Genomic DNA, 18744 nt, shown 5'->3' on the forward strand with positions numbered 1-18744 from the left:
TCACTTAGTGAGTTCCAGGCTAGCCACAGCAGCTTAGTGAGACCTCTCTTAAAGCAATTCCTCCCCCCCTCCCCAAAGCTGCATATGAATTTGCTTTGCTGCCTTAAATAAATCTAATCTGATGTTTTCCTCAATTGTTCTTTGATTCATGCTATGCCTTTCAGTTCAGAAGTGAAATGATTTTGCCCAGGGTTATTAGAGCAAAATTAGAGTCCAATTAGCCATTTTGGGGCTTTGCAACCAAGTGGCCGATGCCTCTTTAATCTTTAACAAGCTCCAGTATTCACAAATTAATGCCGCTATCTAAGGAATCGGAAGTTGTACAAACCACACAACTCCAAATTATTTGAATATTCTTCTACTCTGTTTGAAAAATGTGTATTCTGCTGATCTGGCCCCAGAACTATGAATAGAAACACTGCCAAGCAGAGGTTGTCATGTCACCAGTAAGAGATGTCATGCTTGATTCATTTCCCTTGGATCCTTTGAAAAGGCAATATTGATGGTCAGTCTCTTTCTCTGCCTATAACTCAAAACGTGCAATGAGGACGTGTATATGTTTTTTCTACTAAAGGGAAAAAATCAGTAGGGTGAGGGGAAACAGGCGATTTACCTAGGCTTTCCTCGGTGCTTGCTTTGACTTATGGTGGGCAAGGCATAGATTAACCCTGATTTCCTACATCCAAAACAAGACTTTTGACTCCAGCTGGCTGTTGTTTGAAATATTTTTCTTCTCTGTTCTGTCTCTCCATTTTTCATTTTTTTTCCCCACTGCCTTCCTCCCTCTGCTGCAGGGATTTGTCCTCTAAAAGCTCGAGGTGGGAGGGAGCAAGGACTGAGAGCAGGCAGGCGGCAAGAGCTGGAGGACGCCAGGATCTGGCTTTTGTTATTGGTTGGCTGCGGCCTGATGGATGAAGGGCGGAGTGAGCTCTTCTCAGTGTGTTCTGCTGGAGCCCAAGTACAGAGACCATATTTACAGGTAAGAGAAAAAAAAAGACGAAAAGAAATTTATTTTTCTTTTCTTTCTCTCTTTTCTTCTTTCTTCCTTCCTTTCTTTCTTTTTCCCTTCCTTCCTTCTTTCTTTCTTTCTTTTTTTTTTTTAAAGGGAAATGCTCGGTTCTAGTAGAAGCATCTTAGGGAATGTGGGAATCCTAAAGGCGCTTCCCGAAAAACCTGTCCCTCGAGTGACTACGGGAAGCCTAGATGAGCAGCTCTTGGGTTTGCAAAAACCCTTTTCCGATTTAAATACAAAAGGCACAAAACCCTGAGGAACTTGTCTTTTCCGGATTAGCCATCTAAGCAAACGCACAACGGACGGATAAAATCCTGTGTCTTTGTGTGTTTTTATCAGGCTGTGTTCATGGAAACCAAAGGAGGCATGAGCAAAGCTTGATAGATTCCACAGGTCCTGAGAAAATGGAGCCTTCTCAGAACATACTGGATTCAGTATGGGGGTCTTTATATTTAGGACCCAGCAAGGAGCTTATGATTTTTTTGTTTGTTTGTTTATAGTTTCTTTTAGCCTAGACTTTGAATGAACGATCTATGTGCATGCAAACCCTCTTCGTTCTGTGCATCTGGTGCCGAGTAGCTGCAGCATTTGTCAGCAAATGTGAAGCTTCCATGTGGTGATGAAGTAAAGATCTATCGGTAGCTGTCAACATGCACGGGACGGTTTTCCTTTAAAAGCACGGAAGCCTAATTGAGAAAGACGAGACTTTGCTGTGAAAAGTAGGGTCTGACCGACACGTTTCATTTATGCATCAGATACGTCAAGTTAAGAAATTCCACTACACACTGCTGGCAAAAGCCTCACAGCAGTTATGTGTTAGTACGCCTAAAGTTTTGACTTTACTAGCTGCTTATAATGCCTGGCATTAAGTTTTATTTTCTTTTATGAAAACCAGGAAAGATTTTTTTTTAGCAGTACGGACTAAATGTTATATTTATGGTAATAAAGATGGCAAAAATAATTTTATTCCACAACACTAGCTCCTCTGTAGATTATATTTTATAAGATCATTTAAGTCTGAGAGGAACTCATTACCTTTGAGGTCTTAAAAAATAGTACAGTCATGGACACATTGGCATCCAATTAATACCTGTTGACTGGAGTAAAACACAATCATAATAGTGATGTAAATATTTTGCTGCCTTTGAATGAATTAAAACTTACTAAGAATGACTGTAATTTCTAAGAAAATTTGGTCTTATTTTTGCTTTGATTTTGGAAGATGGGTGGTACAACCCTTTGAATAAGATGGTACAAACACAACAAATTCTTAAGAAATTAAACGGGAAGGAAATACTGCTGGATAGTGGGTAAAGATTACTCAAGTTAATGAATATTTCCTTTGAACTTCCTAAACATACTTAATATCTTTAAACAGATATTAAGATCAGATGTTATGTTGATCTCTCCTATGGTTTGTTTTGAACCATTTCTGGTTTTCAAAAATCATGACATCATGCTACAATTTCTCCCTGTTTTTCACTGTTGATGTTTCTCTTTAAAAGTAATTTTTGGTTTTTCAAACAAAACGATGATTGCAATTAATTCAAGTTTCCCACCCCCATGGAGCCTAAGGTGGTATGCAAATCTAAATAAATATTCAGCTGCTGGAATGTGGCACGGACAATCAATCAATGCAGTGATGTTTTCTTTTAAAAAAAAAAGGAATTATAAATTCTGAACAAAGCTACCTCTAGGAATGAAGGGGGATTGATGAAAATTAGAGAGCAGAGTTCCACATGGTTTTAAATTATTCCGTTGCCTTGGAAACCAGCTGCTGCAGATGCATTTTGCTTTCTTTAGCTAAAAATATCATCCTTTTAATAATCACTAAGGGAAAGGTTTTGAATAAAAGCAGAGCGTATTGTTGTTGCTTCTTATAATTTCCTTAATGGCTCACATATTTTGGATGGAGAGTAGATAAATCCTTTCTCCATCAGCATCTCCTATCAGACACTGGCAGATGTCTGCAAGGCTTATGGAAAAAAGGGAGACAACTGTGGCAGCTCCTACTGCAGTCTGCAGGGGAAAAGCGTGTGTGTGTGTGTGTGTGTGTGTGTGTGTGTGTGTGTGTGTGTGTATGTGTGCACGCGCACACGTGTGCCTGTCTGTGTCTGTTTTGTACTGGAGGGAAAAGATTGAAAACATGATGCAGGCAAGTGGGACCCTTCCAAAGCTCTTCAGTAAGATATGACAAGGTCATTTATTTTTTTCCGGGTGCAGCCGGTTTTCAGATGTAAATATAGGTTTGTAGCTGGTTTTCAGATGTAAATATAGGTTTGTTTGGTCTTTCTCTGCAAAGTGTTGGATTTCATTTTTCTCTCCAGGTTGCAGAAGTTAGCCATGTACTGTATCTGTTGAAAAATGAAAAACTATTTATAATGTTTTGGTAAACTAAAAGAATAAAATAAAATAAATAAAAGAACCTGGAAATGCATGCCTAGACCATGAGTGGTGAGCAGTTAGTTTGGATTGGATACAATGGAATAAGGACCATTTTAACTGAAGGCCCAGACCACATTCGACTAATTCAGTCATTAACTTACCTTGGTAATCAAGCTAATGAATAAAAGACTATCCATTCTAGCAAGCTAAAGAAATTGTTTTAATATTAAGGTAATTCATTCTAAATTTAATACATTTTTTATATGTGCACATATATATTTGAAGTTTTTTTTCTTTGTCTGAAGTAAAGCTTTGTTTTTATATGGCTTTTCTTTATAAGAAAAAAAAAAGCCCATCACAATTTTTATCCTACTTGGCTCTAGGCAAATTCTCAAATTAAAATATTTTCCTTCTGTGTGCTTTGAAGGCAGCACCGTCACCCTGAGCACTTCCTTATCATTTGTTAAGAAGGGGATCCTTGAGTTTTGCTTATTGTTGTGATGCAAATGAGGCTCTCGCTTCTGTTATCTCTCCACTGCTTGCCTAAGCACCTTTGATATGGAATACTTTATTTCCATAAGAGTGATCTTAGCCGGTTAGGCTTAGGGTAAGCAGTGGAGCAGGATCCAGAACTGCGTGCTTAAACCGCGTGCTAAAATACTCACTGTCTAACCAGTACGTCATGTACAGTTCAATTCAGTCAGCGCATGTCTGCTTTCCTTTTCTGGGGGCCCAAGGATAGTGGGGCATATTTAGTCTTTCTCAAATAATGTGAGTAAATCTTCTCAGCATAAATGTTGATGACATTGAAAAGCACACTAACAAGACAGAAAGACCAAGAGCTGGTCATGTGACCCATGCAAACGACCTCATTATCAGGTGCAGTCATAGTATACTTCAAGTTCCTGAAGATTATGTACCAAATACACGTATTTGCAATGTTAAATAACATAGAAATTCAGTTTATTACTTACATCTATAAAGTTTTATGTATCTTTATTTTCTAAAAATGCCCTGCTACCTTTGAAGATGCTTTTGTACAGGCCTCTCAAGCCTCATAAAATACACTAAGGAAAATGAATATTTAATAGCTTCCTCCATAACATAGGTAGGCAACTTTACATCTATAATGGAAATATGCTAGTGTGGTAAATGAACCCCCATTTCTGGAAACGAAGCTCCGGTATTTACAAGAAAGTGTAATAACATCAGGGTAAGAAAGCTTGAGGCAGATTTTGCCAGTCTCACATATGTTACATACGTAAAGTGATCCAGGAAAATAAAAGCTCACATTAACATTTACTACCTGGTGCCATAACTCAAAAATGTTATCGATTAGATGATATTCTTGCTTTCTTCTATATTAGTACCTGCTATTTTGTGTAGGAGTTATGTAGGAAGAAAAAGGAATTCAATACAAAACAATTACTGCTCTTTAGTTATACTTTCACTTATCAAGGAGCAGGGTGTGGGGTTGGTTATCAAGCCAATGGCAGCACTTGGAGAATCCACAAATCTCAGTCACTGGGTAGGACATTGTATTTCTCAGTCAGTTGTTTGGATTTCAACAATGCGCTAAATAGTCAAACTAGACTTAAGAGTTGTTGAATGTACAGATTGTGAAGACATAGGTTCTGTGTAAGATTTCAAACATTTTATTCAAGGTATGATTATCCTGATGGGTATCAGCAATGTATATCAGCACAGATACCGCGGACAGGAGAGGAGCTTTGTGGACAGTAATATCATCACTTCAAATTTAGATAAGATGACATAGGGGCGATGGCTCAGTGGTTAAAGTGTTTCCTGTACAAGGAAGAGGACTGGAGTTTGGAGCTTCAGAACCCATGCTAATATCTGGTGGACACAGCATGTCTTAGTTAGGGTTTTACTACTGTTAACAGACACCATGACCAAGACAAGTCTTTAAAAAAAAGCATTTACTTGGGGCTGGCTTACAGGTTCAGAGGTTCAGTTCTTTATCATCAAGGTAGGAGTATGGCAGCATCCAGGCAGGCATGGCGCAGGCAGAGCTAAGAGTTCTTTGTCTTCATCCAAAGGCTGCTACTGGAAGACTGACTTCCAGGCAACTAGGGTAAGGATCTTATGCCCACATCTACAGTGACACACCCATTCCAACCAGGTCACACCTATTCCAACAAGGCCACACCTCCAGATGGTGTCACTCCCTGGTCCAAGGATATACAAACCATCACACAGCATTAGCTTAGTTCGTGTAGTTCCAGTCTGGGAAGTCCAAAACAGGAGGCCCAGACTCTAGACCTATCTGCAACTTCAAGGTTTGACTGAGAGGCACTGCCTCAAAGAATAAAAGGAAGCGTGATAAAGGAAGAGTCTCAGTATCAACATGAGGCTTCCAACACCATGTACATGGACACATATGCATACCTTCACAATGGGTGGCCACACAGGTGGACATGCACTTTCATGCCTGCATATTCATGTGCACATGAGCAAAAAAAAAAAAAAAAAGGAGCTAGTAACCCTGTCATATATTCTCCACAGCCTTGATGTTAAGAGCATTCCATTTTAACATAATAGTTCAAAATAGTCAAGAAACATGGTGTACATAACACATTTCTGTAGGTTTTTTTTTCTGATTCATTTTTACATTAGTTATAAATGAAATTAACTTGAAGAGAAAACAACAAATGCTTTTCTGCAAAATTTTGTATCTTTAGTCAATATTTAGCAGAAAACTTTTTAAAACTATTAATATTTTTCCTATAATGTATGTTTTAGGCTCCTAGGAGCAGGGGACTTATTCATAGAACTATCTTCCTGAAGTGTCCCTGAGGTTTCAGTTGTGGAGAAACTAAGGCACAGAAAGTTATTCTTGAGGCATGGAGGGAAACTAAGCCTTTGCCTGTACAAAATTATGATAGTCAAAAGCTATGTGTTTATACTAAATACAGGACGTGTTCCATTAAGACTGTGTAAGAGAGAATTGAAGTTGAGGAGGGCTTTGGAAGAATGTAATATATATATATATGTATATATATATATATATATATACATATATATATGACTGATCAGATGTCATGGGCATAACCAAACTTTAGAGCTGCTTGGAATTCTGCACTGAGACCTTCTCTGGCTCCCAGTGGGGCTGTGGGCTTGACTTGCTGTCCCAATTTCTTTCATATTTCTAAGTTCGACAACAGGGTTAGAAATATATTTAGTTTCTTTTCTAACAAGTGTCTAAACAGTTGCTTGCTGTCATGTTATGGATCCACCATGAATATTTAATAAATGAAACAATTCCCTAAGCAGCAGGAGGAATGAATACCTTTACAAATGCCTCCCTCCCTCCCTCCCTCCCTCCCTCCCTCCCTCCCCCCTCCCTCCTTCCCTTCCCTTCCCTCCCCCCTCCCTCCCTCCCTCCCTCCCTCCCTTCCTTCCTTCCTTCCTTTCTTCTATCCCTCGACTGGCCATTAAGAGTCATCATGACCCAGGAAATTCTCGCTGTCATGGAGTAAACGTAGCAGAACAAAGAATTCTCTGCAAGCTTTCTTTTTGTTCTATTTTCTTTCTCCTAAGTCACAGTAACCCTTGTTTTACATCATCAACATTTCCTAATTTATTGTTTACCTACTGTGATGCTCAGCCCACCAAAGCCACGTAGTTCTCAGTGCCAAATGAGAAGCTGAGCTTAGAGACTCTTAACATTTCCTGTCTTTGGAGATCATCACACAGTATCCAAGTGAGGCTCTGGAGAGAGAGACCCCATTCTTGTCTTGCCCCAGCCTGGACTTTTCTCTTAGTGTGGTCATTACATCTGTCCACTGCCTTCTGTAGGTTTCTCAAAACCATCTAAGCTGTAATGGCCAGTGGCAGGGGTTTTCCTCCATCCCCACATCACTGCCTTACACAATGCTTGGATAGGCAGTGTGTGTTGCAAATTGTGTTGAGACTAAATAAATGAAGTGAAGGATGGTCTCAGCCAGCCAGCCAGACACCTAGGTTCCTCTAACCCCTCAGTGCCTACATTCTCCAATGGTCCTTCTCTTTCATGTACTGCTTCAGGAATGCCCTGAATGTGACGACATGCATATCAGAAATGGCATGAATTCAGGAAAATTTTCACATTGGAGATTTTTTTTTTATTGTCTAAGCTGTACTTCAGTTTTCCCATGTTAATGAGGGATTTCATCTGCATACATTCCCCATTTCATGCCTCTCTGCTTTGCTTCATTATAATGCAGCAGTCGGCCCTCCATATTAGCTGGTCACAGATTCAACCACATATAGGTTGAAAATATTAGGGGGAAATGGCATGTGCTTCTTAAGCAAGATAGTATAACAACTATGATCATCATGTTTTTATGGCATTTGACATAACACAGAATGCAGAAGCCATCCATCATGAACTAGTGTGCTGTCTGGAATCCTGAGTATTTCCACAGACATGAACATTTGTAAATTTTAAGACAGGGTTTCTTAGAACCAATCCCTCACAATACTGAGGAGTGACTTCTATTTTATGTATACATTCATTGAGAACATCTTATGTTCAACCAGTAAATTAATTGCAAATTAATGTAATTAAGTCATTGTATTAATATGTAAATATTAATATTGATGTATAAAACATAGCAGTGTATATTTAAGCTAGCTCTTTTACATATATTGGGGTCAATGAGTCCCACTTGGTTATGCTAAAGATGTCCGGTAACATGTGATTAAAGCTAAAATTATGGGACTGTGGGTATAGCTTAGTGAAAGAGTGCTTACTTAGTTTGGAGGAGGCCCTGGGTTTGACTCCCAGTGCTGAACAAACAAACAAACAAACAGAAAAACAAGCAATCAGAAACCCTTTTACTCTACCATTGTTTTGGTTGTTGTTGTTTGTTTTGTCAATTGTGTTGTGCTCTGAAGAACAATCCTTAGGCAAAATTTACAAGTCACAGAGCTGGGTTAGTGACAAAGAAACCAAGGATAGGTGATTTCTGAAAACCGGTGTGTCATTTACTGAATCTTAATACACCTCAAGGTAAAGGTGAGCAAATAATGGGACGGTGGGGGAGCAGAAGCCTTTTGATAGAACCCCCCCCCCCAAACCAGGTAGAAAGGATCACAGAAAAACAATGAAGAAAGTAAAGCAGAGGGGGCAGGACAGGAGAGAAGGGGGAGGAAGAGGAGAGAGAGAGAGAGAGAGAGACAGAGACAGAGACAGAGACAGAGAGACAGAGAAACAGAGAAAAAGAGACAGAGGGATAGAGCAGAAAGAAATAGAAAGAGAGAGAGGCAGAGAGACAGAGATGTAGACAGACAGACAGAGAGACAGAGACAGAGACACAGGGAGAATGAATGAGAATGTGTATCAGGACCCTGTCTTGGAAAAGAAAGGGAAGGAAAAAGGAAATGTAAGCAGAAGGGAGTAGAGAGGCTGGGAGGGAGAAAGGGAAACCAACTTTAAGCAGTAAGGTACCACTGAGAGAGTAAGAAAAAAAATCACGATGCATGGTTTCAAACGTGCAGACAGACGTCTGAGTTTAGAGTCTGGCTCTATAATCTGCTTCTGTGACCTTGGCCTTGATATTAATAATAACAATAGCTAAATGAATCCGTCAGGCTGCTAGTTCTCGGTTCTGAGAGAAACTATCACAAGCATAACATTGTAAGCACCTCCGAGAGTCAGAAAGCAAGGCTGTGTTCATTGCCCAGCATCCCGCAGGCTGGAATCAAAGCATCAGTGCAGTGGGGCTCCTGACAGCCTGCCGTGGTGGCACATCTCATTCCAGGCTCCTCGTGTTGAGGGTAGACTTCAGCTCCTCAGGCTGGCATTGGGTTATGCTCCTAGAGGCTGTGTGCCCTCAGGCCACGGACTTCTTGTAGTTCCACACGAAGCATCCTTAGAACACTCTCATCCTTAAGCCTTTAGGCTAGTAGTTCTCAACTGGGGGACCCCCTTGGGGGTTCAAACGACCCTTCCACAGGGGCTACCTAAGACCATTGGAAAACACAGGTATTTATATTACAATTCGTAAACAGCAGCAAAATTACACTTATGAAATAGCCATGAAAGTGATTTTATGTTTGGGGGAGGTCACCACAACACGAAGGACTGTGTTAAAGGCTCACAGCATTGAGAGTTGAAAGTTGGGAGTCATGACTCTATGCCCAGCTTGAAAGGCTTCTGTGACTAGGTCCTGTGCACACCCCTCAGGTCACTGGTTCATGTGCCACACTCCATAGACCTATGAATATATTCATAGACCTATGAATGTGATCTCCAGAGTGGCTTCTCATAATTTCATAACCGTGGCCTTAAAGAAGTGTCGATACTAAGACCAAAGAACGTCAAGACTATTCTAACATGTTGTTGGTCACTTGCCGAAACACTGGAATTGCAACATAGGTAATATATGTATGCTAACGCTAAGTATTAATTTGAATAGCTGAGCAGGCTGCCTTATTGGCAAAGTATGGTAAAAACATATCCCAGAGCCCCATCAAAGAAACACAAATTGGCAGGGCCTCTCTGGCAGCCAAACTGGCAAAATGTTTGGAAATGTCAATGCTACCACCTCTAGGAATTCCTCCTAAAGTTGTGCTCAACAATATAACGATATGGTTAAAACGCTACTGGGATTTACATGTGTTCACTCTGAAAATGTTTCTTTAAAACATATGTTCTTTTAGAAGTTTCGTTAAATATTTATAATACAATTAGTCAGTGAAATACTATGTAGCCCAAAATACTAAATAAGAATTAAATGAAACACCTAGTTGTGGAACGAGGTGTTTTGTGACACAATCGGTTTGATTATAGCCTATAAGACTGTGTGTGCTATGGTAGTCCATTCACAGCCTTCCCTGGAGTGTGGGGTAGACCTTTGGTAAAATCTGGTGACTTAATGTACAGACATACTCTGATAATTTCCCGTTAACTGCTGTCAAAACAGGCCAGACACTCCTTAGAGAGCATGAGGTGGGCTTTTTGCAAGATGTGGTCATTGCAAAGTGGGAGACCCACATAATGCTGTGCCCACCGTCAAGAAAGAGGGTGCCCTTAACAAAGATTTCCATCTTTGACCTGACAGCTCTTTGCAGTGGTCATTTGTGTCATAGCCCCAACGACAAGCTGTGCAACTTGCTCCCTCACCCCTAATTTATCAACCTGCTTTGTGTGTGTAATCTGGTTCAGTGTCACTCTCAGTAAATAGTTTGTTTTGGAAAAAAATCAAATTTATAAAGAAGTCAGTTTCTTGTGGGTCTGGAAGTGGGTGAGCCGAAATGAAAGGGCTGTGTCTAAATGAGGGATTTCTTGATGACTGACGTGCCACCTGGTGGAGGGAAGAAAGCTACATAGCACAGCAGGTAAAGAAGGCTCTGGCCACCAAACACGATGACCTGAGTTTGGTATCAGAACCCACATGGTGGATGGAGAGAGAACCAACTCCTGCAAGTTACCCTCCTATCTTTATATATATGCTATGGCCAGTGTGCATTACATACACACACACACACACACACACACACACACACACAACTAAACAAACAAACAAACAAACAAATGTTAAAAGCAAAACCATTGGTGGAGATGAGAATGAGAACACATGACTGCATAAGAGGAAGTGCTCAGGAGAGAAGTGGTTGGAGGATCAGAGCTATCAAGACGCTCCTTGTGTCTTTTCTTTTTCAGTTCTGTGATGCATCTTGGAATAGATAATACCCATGAATTGCAGGATTGTGTAGAAATGATCAGACATTAGAACACAGGGACGTATAGCCTAATGCTATCAACTAGCTACTCATTAGGCTTGTGGTATAGGTGAGAAACTCAAGAAAATTAAGCCCCACAAAAAAACTGTGAGGGGAAAACCGTGTTTGAAGCAATGAGCCTTTTTCCCCACCAAAAGTGAGTCTTGGAGCTAAGTATTTAAAAAAAGTTTCTCTTTAAGATTGTTTACCAACTGGCCTGAGGGACAGCCCACTGCAATGCACTGCGCTGTAGCACTTCCCATCCAGGGAATCTTTTCCTCAGATGTGCTTTTAATTGGGAGATCTGGATGCCACCAGATATGTGGGTAAAAAAAGTGTTCTTTCCAGCTGCCATCTGTTGCTCTGTTACCTTTGGAGCTAGCCACTTGTCTCAGCCTTTACAACCAGCCTAGTTTCTTCTGCCTCTTGCTCTTTTATGACCAAATCCATGATTTAAACAAATAGCAAGACCTTTTTTAAACTCCCCAATTGTTTTTTATTCCATTTAGAGATATCTCTGTCTTCAGAATCTCTCATCCATGGTTGACCTGCCTTGACTCACGTCCCCAGAATTGGCCAATCTGCCTTCATTTTTATCCCTGATCACTCTAGCTCCACTGACTTATCTCTGTTCTTTTTCTTCCATTTATTTATTCACTTTATTCCTGATTGAAGCTCCCCATCTTTCCCATGTGCCCCCCCTCACACAGCCCCTTCTCCCCACACTTCTCTTCTCCTCTGAGAAGAGGGAGGCCCCTCACTGGGTACCAACCCACCCTGGCACATCAAGTCTTCTGTTACTATTTTGTAGTGGTGGCATTGACACCCAGGGCTTTGTGCATGCGACGTAAGCACTCTGCCACAATCACTTTGGGTAAGGTCTTCTCCCTGCTAGCTATTGCCAACTACCCATTATTAAGCAACCCAAGCCCATGACTATACCCCGCTACATGGTAGTAAGCAATCCTGCAGTGAGAGGAAAAAGAGGATGTGGAAACAGTGTGAGAAGGTGGTGCAGGCACTTGGCTTATGCATGGCTATTCAGCTGTCTTGGCCCATAATAGATTTGTATAATCATGGACTGTTTTCTCTTTAACAGTTGTCTGATAACCCAAATCTCGGGGTCTGTGGAGGCATGCGTCTAAGCCCTATAGACTTTACTAACTTGAAAAAATTAACTTGTAGAGGAAGGCCTTCATAAGCACCGTTCTTCATGGTTCTTATCCCCAGAATGGCAAGTTAGAGTTTGCCATTTTATACTTTAAGGGATTTTTCTTGGGTTGTTAGCTAAAACAGTTATTTCTCATTTATACCATCATGAATCTAGCATATAAAGACTTAACAATTTCTACTCTTAACTCCAGTAATCTGCTTTCCTTTCCAAGTCTCTGGGCACATATATAATTACTATACTGTCATTTCTGTCCCTGTCTTCAGACTGTGACTATTCTGTATCTTATTCCATTTAGACTATTGTAGCAAAGTATCATGGACTGGTTGGGTTGCTAACAACAGGAAGCCCAGGATCAAGATCCTATCATAGTCAGTACCTGACAGACTTTCTTTCTGGACCTTGGTCACTATAACCTCACAGCAGAATGCTGGGAGTGGGGGAGGGGAGGGAAGGGGCTTGGGTAGTGATAATAGACTTTTAGAAGGAAAGTGTTTATTAGCCTCCATGATATAATTATTCCATCCAAACCACACCTCTTGATACTATCGCCTTAGGTTAAGTTAGGAAGATAACATTCTTAACGTAACAACGTAAGAACAAAAGCATTTCAAGCGTGATCCTCTGATAATAGTACAAATTGTAACTATTTTTCTATTAGGAGTAATACAAAATTCTGAGTAGGTAGATTTCAAAAGCTTAGTAGGCCCCATAGAGATTTTACATGTAGAAAAGATAGGACCTTGTCATAGAACCCTGAAATAGGACAGAGACATCTGATTTATAGCAGCTGCACAGTAAAGGCAACACTCATTGTTAAGAAGTATCAATCTAGGGTTGGAGAAATGGCTCAGTGGTTAAGAGCACCCACTGCTCTTCAGTAGGTCCTGAGTTCAAATCCCAGCAACTACATGGTGGCTCACAACCATCTGTAATGAGATCTTATGCCTTCTTCTAGCATGTCTGAAGACAGCTACAGTGTACTTACATATAATAAAAAATTAAATCTTCGGGCCGAAGTGAGTGGGGCCAGAGCAAGAAGGAAAAAGAAAGAAAGAAAGAAGTATTTATTAATATTTATTAATCTAGTCATCTACATTTCTGAGTTTGTTAACTGTGCCTTCTGAATGAGGTCTCAAAAATTCTGGGTCATAGGGCAATTTCAAATACTGCCTAAGATTTCGCTTAGCTGTAGATAAGAGAACACTCATTGGAAACACTCATAGTAACTGCGCAGAGGATAACCTCCTCCCCGCCTATTACTGCAGTCAGCTGAGTGGGGATAGTATCCTAATCTCTGCACAGCCTCGTTCCTCCTGTAGGGTTCTTCTTCCATTGCCATGAAAGTAATTATAACATGGTGTTTTCAGTGATGTAGCCAGAGTGCAAAAGAAGGGACCAGGTTGGTGAAAACAGAAGAGGGTGAAAAATCTTCTCTCTCTCCCTTCTTTATTTTTTCTTGTCCTTTCCCCCCTTTTCTCTCCATCCCTCCCCTTTCCCACTCAACTATCCAACTATACATTCCAGGCTTTCTCTAACTGATACCAGAAACTGAGGTATATTGAGTCATTGGAAGCCTTCTTTCTCAACTCTTGGGAATGATGAGGTGAGAGTGTCTTTTGAAGGTCATAGACATGTGCTAGCTGGGGGGGTTGGGGAACCAGAGAGTACAAACACAGAGCAAAAACTGTCCCAAGACATGGTGGTCACCAACACCAAACGACAACAATTCTTGTCAATGATGACCAGAATCAAGGGCTAGACCCCCAAAGTAGACCTTTTAAAGATAAGTCCCCGAAGCCAGACTTCCTCCATACTACCAGAAGCTATGTCTTGAGTTGCTATGTTGAGGTTGGACTTTCAATAAAACAACCCCTCCTTTGTAACTCATGCTACCGGGGTTTCTTTGTGATATTAGCTCACTCAACAATACATGGCTGGTTAAAGGCATTTACTCATAGGACTGTGTTGAGGGGCAAGACAAGGTTTTAGTGCCCCAGTCATTTAACCATCCAAGTCACTGATGCTGCTGACTATTCTCATCTGTGTTGTTGACTCAGTGTAAATTGCACTTCAAATTACAATGTAATTTGAAAACGGCTTCTTTACCTTGGCAAAGAAAATCAATAGGTGCTAAGTGGATCTGGAGTATGAAGTCTAGCACAGTAAAGGGCCATTTCTTCCTATGTAAACAAGGCACTGGTCAGGTTATAGTAGCTTAAACTGTGAAAGAATTAGCCAAAATGACCTAGCCCCAAGTAGGCATCTCTCTTATAGACCAGAGAATGTGGTCTCTCATCTGCCATATCTCAGTACCCACTACCTTCCGTCTGCCTGATTGAGAGGCTGTTTATTACTGTAGCTATGTATCATTCCCCCATAGAAAGGGCATATTTCTTGGTAGCATTGCTATAAATGGCACATAAGAGAGACAATGAAGGGGGCTTCATGATTTGATCACAGCCAACTCTAGTCCCTCCTGAAGGTCTGCCACTGTTGTTATTTGTGTTTATGACCCCTGATTACTTACTGTTCTCTACAGAGTCAGAGAAATTTGTTGCTCTCCGTGGCTTAATGATTCCTCCAACTTGACATTAAATTTTTTTTTTTTAAATTGTGAATCCACCTGCACCTGAATGGCTCTCCCAGCCTGTGCTCCCACAAAGAGTGAAGAAGTTTAAATTAATGTTTTATCCAGCAAAAAGATTTAGGTACTGCAGTCTGTCATGTGTAAAATCTATTCAGCTATCCTTGGCGCGGGCCTTGAGTATTCCCTGTGGCTCTGCTGAATTGACTGGAAACATGATAAGGCATCTAAATTCTGCAGGTATTGCCATTCCTAGCAGCCAATTTGATTTTTGATGGACAGAGAGCCCCAGGAAAGTAGATGCCTTTGTACCTAAGTAAAAAGAAATCCCCAGCAAGACAGACATCCCCCTCATCAGTATGCTCCTGGTATGACAGCCATGCAAGTGAGTGATCCATTTTGTTCTGAACTCTGGCTCTGTCAATGACAGTACACGGTTTACTAGAACAAATCAAATAAATGTATTTGACTTGTGTTTTGGCATTTGAAATCATGAAGCCGTACTTCCTAATGCAGCTTTCTGATTCCACACTCTCAGTTCGAACTCTTTCTTACCGATAACGTTACCAGAATGAGAATGAGAAGTAACAGCGAATCAGGGTATAATTGTTTGCAATGGTTTCCAGCGTTATAGGTAGCGCAGTCTGTGTGGTTCAAAGCACTAGATCCTAAGATGACTCCAAGTCCTTGACTGCAGTCAGCGGGCACAGATTTCAATGCTCGGCTCCCGTTCCTTCTGCAGGTCCATGTGACAGCTATGAGTGGAATTTTAAAGGGGACGTTGGAAGAAGCTGGCAGCGCTTCACCCTGCTCTTCTGTGCAGGAATCAGATGATGACGTTTTTAGCTGTCACAGTGCTGAGAGTCTTGATAGTGTCAGTGTGTCCACACCTGATCCTTTACCCGTGAGTATCTGAAGCTGTATTTCCTGTTTTCCTCTAAATTCTACCTGGATGGCTGAGACTCGGGTGTTTCAGCTTAATTCACTGCCTCGTAGCTGCTTCCAGGTTCTTCGTCATACAAATGCATTCGAAAGTATCGATTTGTTTAATTAGTCATGGTGTGCTCCTGTTCACCTCTCTAATGGCATCGGTCTAGAGGAGGCAGAATTTAGTCTCATCAGAGGAAAGCAGACAGCCACGGAAAGTCATTTCATCGTCAGCTTTCTCTTTATTAGAGAAACAAGTGAGCCATTTCATTTGTAGCATCTAGTTCTGTAGTCAATGTCGATGGGTTGGGAAGTATTTGCTAAGTGCAATGTGCTCACCTAAGGTAGTTTTTATTTTTATTTTTTTATACTAGTTTTGAGAATCAAACCCAGAGCCTTGCAAATGCTAGGGGCATACTTTGCCACTGAGGCACATTCTCAGGGTGGGTGGGGGAGAAGAAGGAAGAAGGGAGGGTAGTGAGGAGAAAAGGCCGGTTAGATAACTCAGTGGTTGAGGTAAAGGATAATACCACCAAGCCTGATACACTTAGTCAGGTCCCTGGGATCCCCATGATGGAAGGAGAAAAAGAGTGCCTGACATTTGTTCTTTGATCTCTACATCCATGTTCACATACATGTGCATACACATACAAATAAATAAATTTAGTAATAAAAATTTAGTAATACAGCAATAAAGTGTAATGATAGGGTATAATAACATAATATTAAAAACAGATGTTTTTAAAATATGGTGCTGCAAAATTGAGACAATAAAATTCTTAAATTCTGTAGATAAAGGCAAGGCTCAGATACAAGCCTATGTACACACACACACACACACACACACACACACACACACACACATTTCTAATAAGGAGATTAAGGTGAAAAGAACATAGAGTATAATAGGATATGTTTGAATTCATTATCCCATTCATTTTCTAGTTACATCCATTGTAAAAAGATGCACATAAGTGAAGTTTTGATATAGAATTTTTTTCATAATTCTGCCCATTTAAACTTAACCATTAATGGGGGCAAGACTTGAAAACATTATTATTAATTGTTAATTATTATTATTATTACTTTGTTTTGTTTTTGTGGCATTCGTGCTTGACCTAGAGCCCTGTACAGCTGCATGAATCAAGAGATTGAACAATACAAAGCAAAAACCTTCTTACAAAAGCTGGTGTTTTCAACTCTTGACTCTTTTAATAAGGATGGAATATGCCCAAGTATAAAATATTAATTCTTAAATTGATGAGCCACATCCCAATACTTATAATTATCTCTTTAAAATTTTTGTTACATTTACTTATCTGTAGTGTCTGTGTGTGTGTGTGTGTGTGTGTGTGTGTGTGTGTGTCTGTGTGTCTGTGTGTGTGTGTGTCTGTGTGTGTGTGTGTGTGTGTGTGTGTGTGTATAGCACAGCACCTGTGTAGAGGTCAGAGGATAACTTGTAAGATCTTTCTTTCCATTATGAGAGTTGTAGGGATTGAACTTGGGTCATCAGACTTGGAGGCAAGGGCCTTTACCTGCAGACCCCCATAGTTATTTTGTAGAAGTGTTAATAAAATAAAATCAATAAAGCTCTGTAACTTAACATAGGTCTTACAGGATCTCTAGCTGGCTATTTGTGTCTATAAAAAAGTCCATAACCAAAAGCAATTTGGAGAGGAAAATGTTTATTTCAGCTTATGGGTCTTTTCCATCATGTTCATCATGAAGGTAAGTCAGGGCAGGGACTCAAGGCAGGAACCTCGAAGCAGGAACCGAAGCAGAGGCCATCAAGGGATGTTGCTAATTGACTTGCTCTCCATGGCTTACTCAGCCTGCTTTTTTATGCAATCCAAACCACCTGCTTACGGGTAGCAGTACCCACAATAGGTTGCACACTTCTGTATCAGTCATTAAATAAGAAAATGTCCCTACTGGTTTCCTGCAGGCTGGTCTGGTGACAGTTTTTTCTCAGTTGAGGCTCTTTCTTCTCATCCGACTCTAACTTGTATCTAGTTGACAGAAAAGCTAACCAGGAGCAGTTACAGAAACAGAGCAAATGCCATTTAAAGCTTGCATTTGGTGTTGAATAGTTTCTGTCTTTTAATGAAGTAAATTTAAAAATTACTTCAAGAAAATAATACAATGTTATTTTCATGTAGATTTTTTTCTACCTTCCCTATTCTTAGTTCTTAGGGAGTTTTGTACTTAGGGATTTTAAACTCACTGGAACATCCTTAAAATCCCAAGTAACATTATACACATATCTCTGCGAGCTCAAAAATTCAATATTTGTGCCTTGCTTCTTGCTCAGAATTTAAGAATTAATATTTTATACTTGGGCATATTCCATCCTTATTAAAAGAGTCGAGAGTTGAAACCATCAGATTTTGTAAGAAGTTTTAGGCTTTGTATTGTTTAACCTCTTGATTAATGCAGAACTTTTTAAATGACCTTGCAACAAGTTTAAAAAGTGAGTAGAAGTTTAAGAACTCTTGTGAAGATAGCCACAGTTTGGAAGTAAAACTGTTTAGTGACCCAAAAATTATTTCCAGACAAAGCATTGTGGGAGAATCTGCTTTGAGGTCTGTTTGCTGCCTTTTCAAACCCTCTATGCTACTGTGTCCTTAAGAAAGACCAGGACAATGACTTTATGTCTTGATATGACCTTCGATGCCTAGAAAGGCATCGGACATTTTATATTTAGCAATTAATTTAACAGTTTCTATACTGAACAGATTAATTCTGATAGATTTCCATTCTTTTTTGATGGATTTTGATCCAGGCCTTTGTACCTACATGGCAAGTGTTCCACCACTGAGTGATATACTCCCTGTGATAATTCAAAATTCTCAAGTGCTGTAAGAATGAGGCAAAATACATGGTATGGAATTCTCAAGAAAATTAATATTTTTTTTCTTAAAAAAGGAAAGAGTC

The 18744-nt window shown here is 40.2% G+C and overlaps 1 protein-coding gene across 8 annotated transcripts in view; it reads left to right on the forward strand.

Annotated features, from left to right (window-relative positions):
- The first annotated feature begins 378 nt into the window (after positions 1–378).
- Positions 379–18744, forward strand: part of Csrnp3 (cysteine-serine-rich nuclear protein 3) — a 191331-nt gene continuing 172965 nt past the window's right edge. For 2 of the 8 annotated variants that reach the window (XM_030252237.1, XM_030252236.1), the window contains exon 1: positions 799–979. The gene's annotated coding sequence lies outside the window, so the exon portion shown is untranslated. Of the gene's footprint in view, positions 506–794; positions 980–15625; positions 15788–18744 lie in introns of those variants that run through there. The other 6 variants (NM_178634.2, NM_001290666.1, XM_030252233.1 and 3 more) reach the window with 5 other exon arrangements.

Source organism: Mus musculus, chromosome 2 (genome assembly GCF_000001635.26).
Source record: "Mus musculus strain C57BL/6J chromosome 2, GRCm38.p6 C57BL/6J".
NCBI lineage: Eukaryota > Metazoa > Chordata > Mammalia > Rodentia > Muridae > Mus > Mus musculus.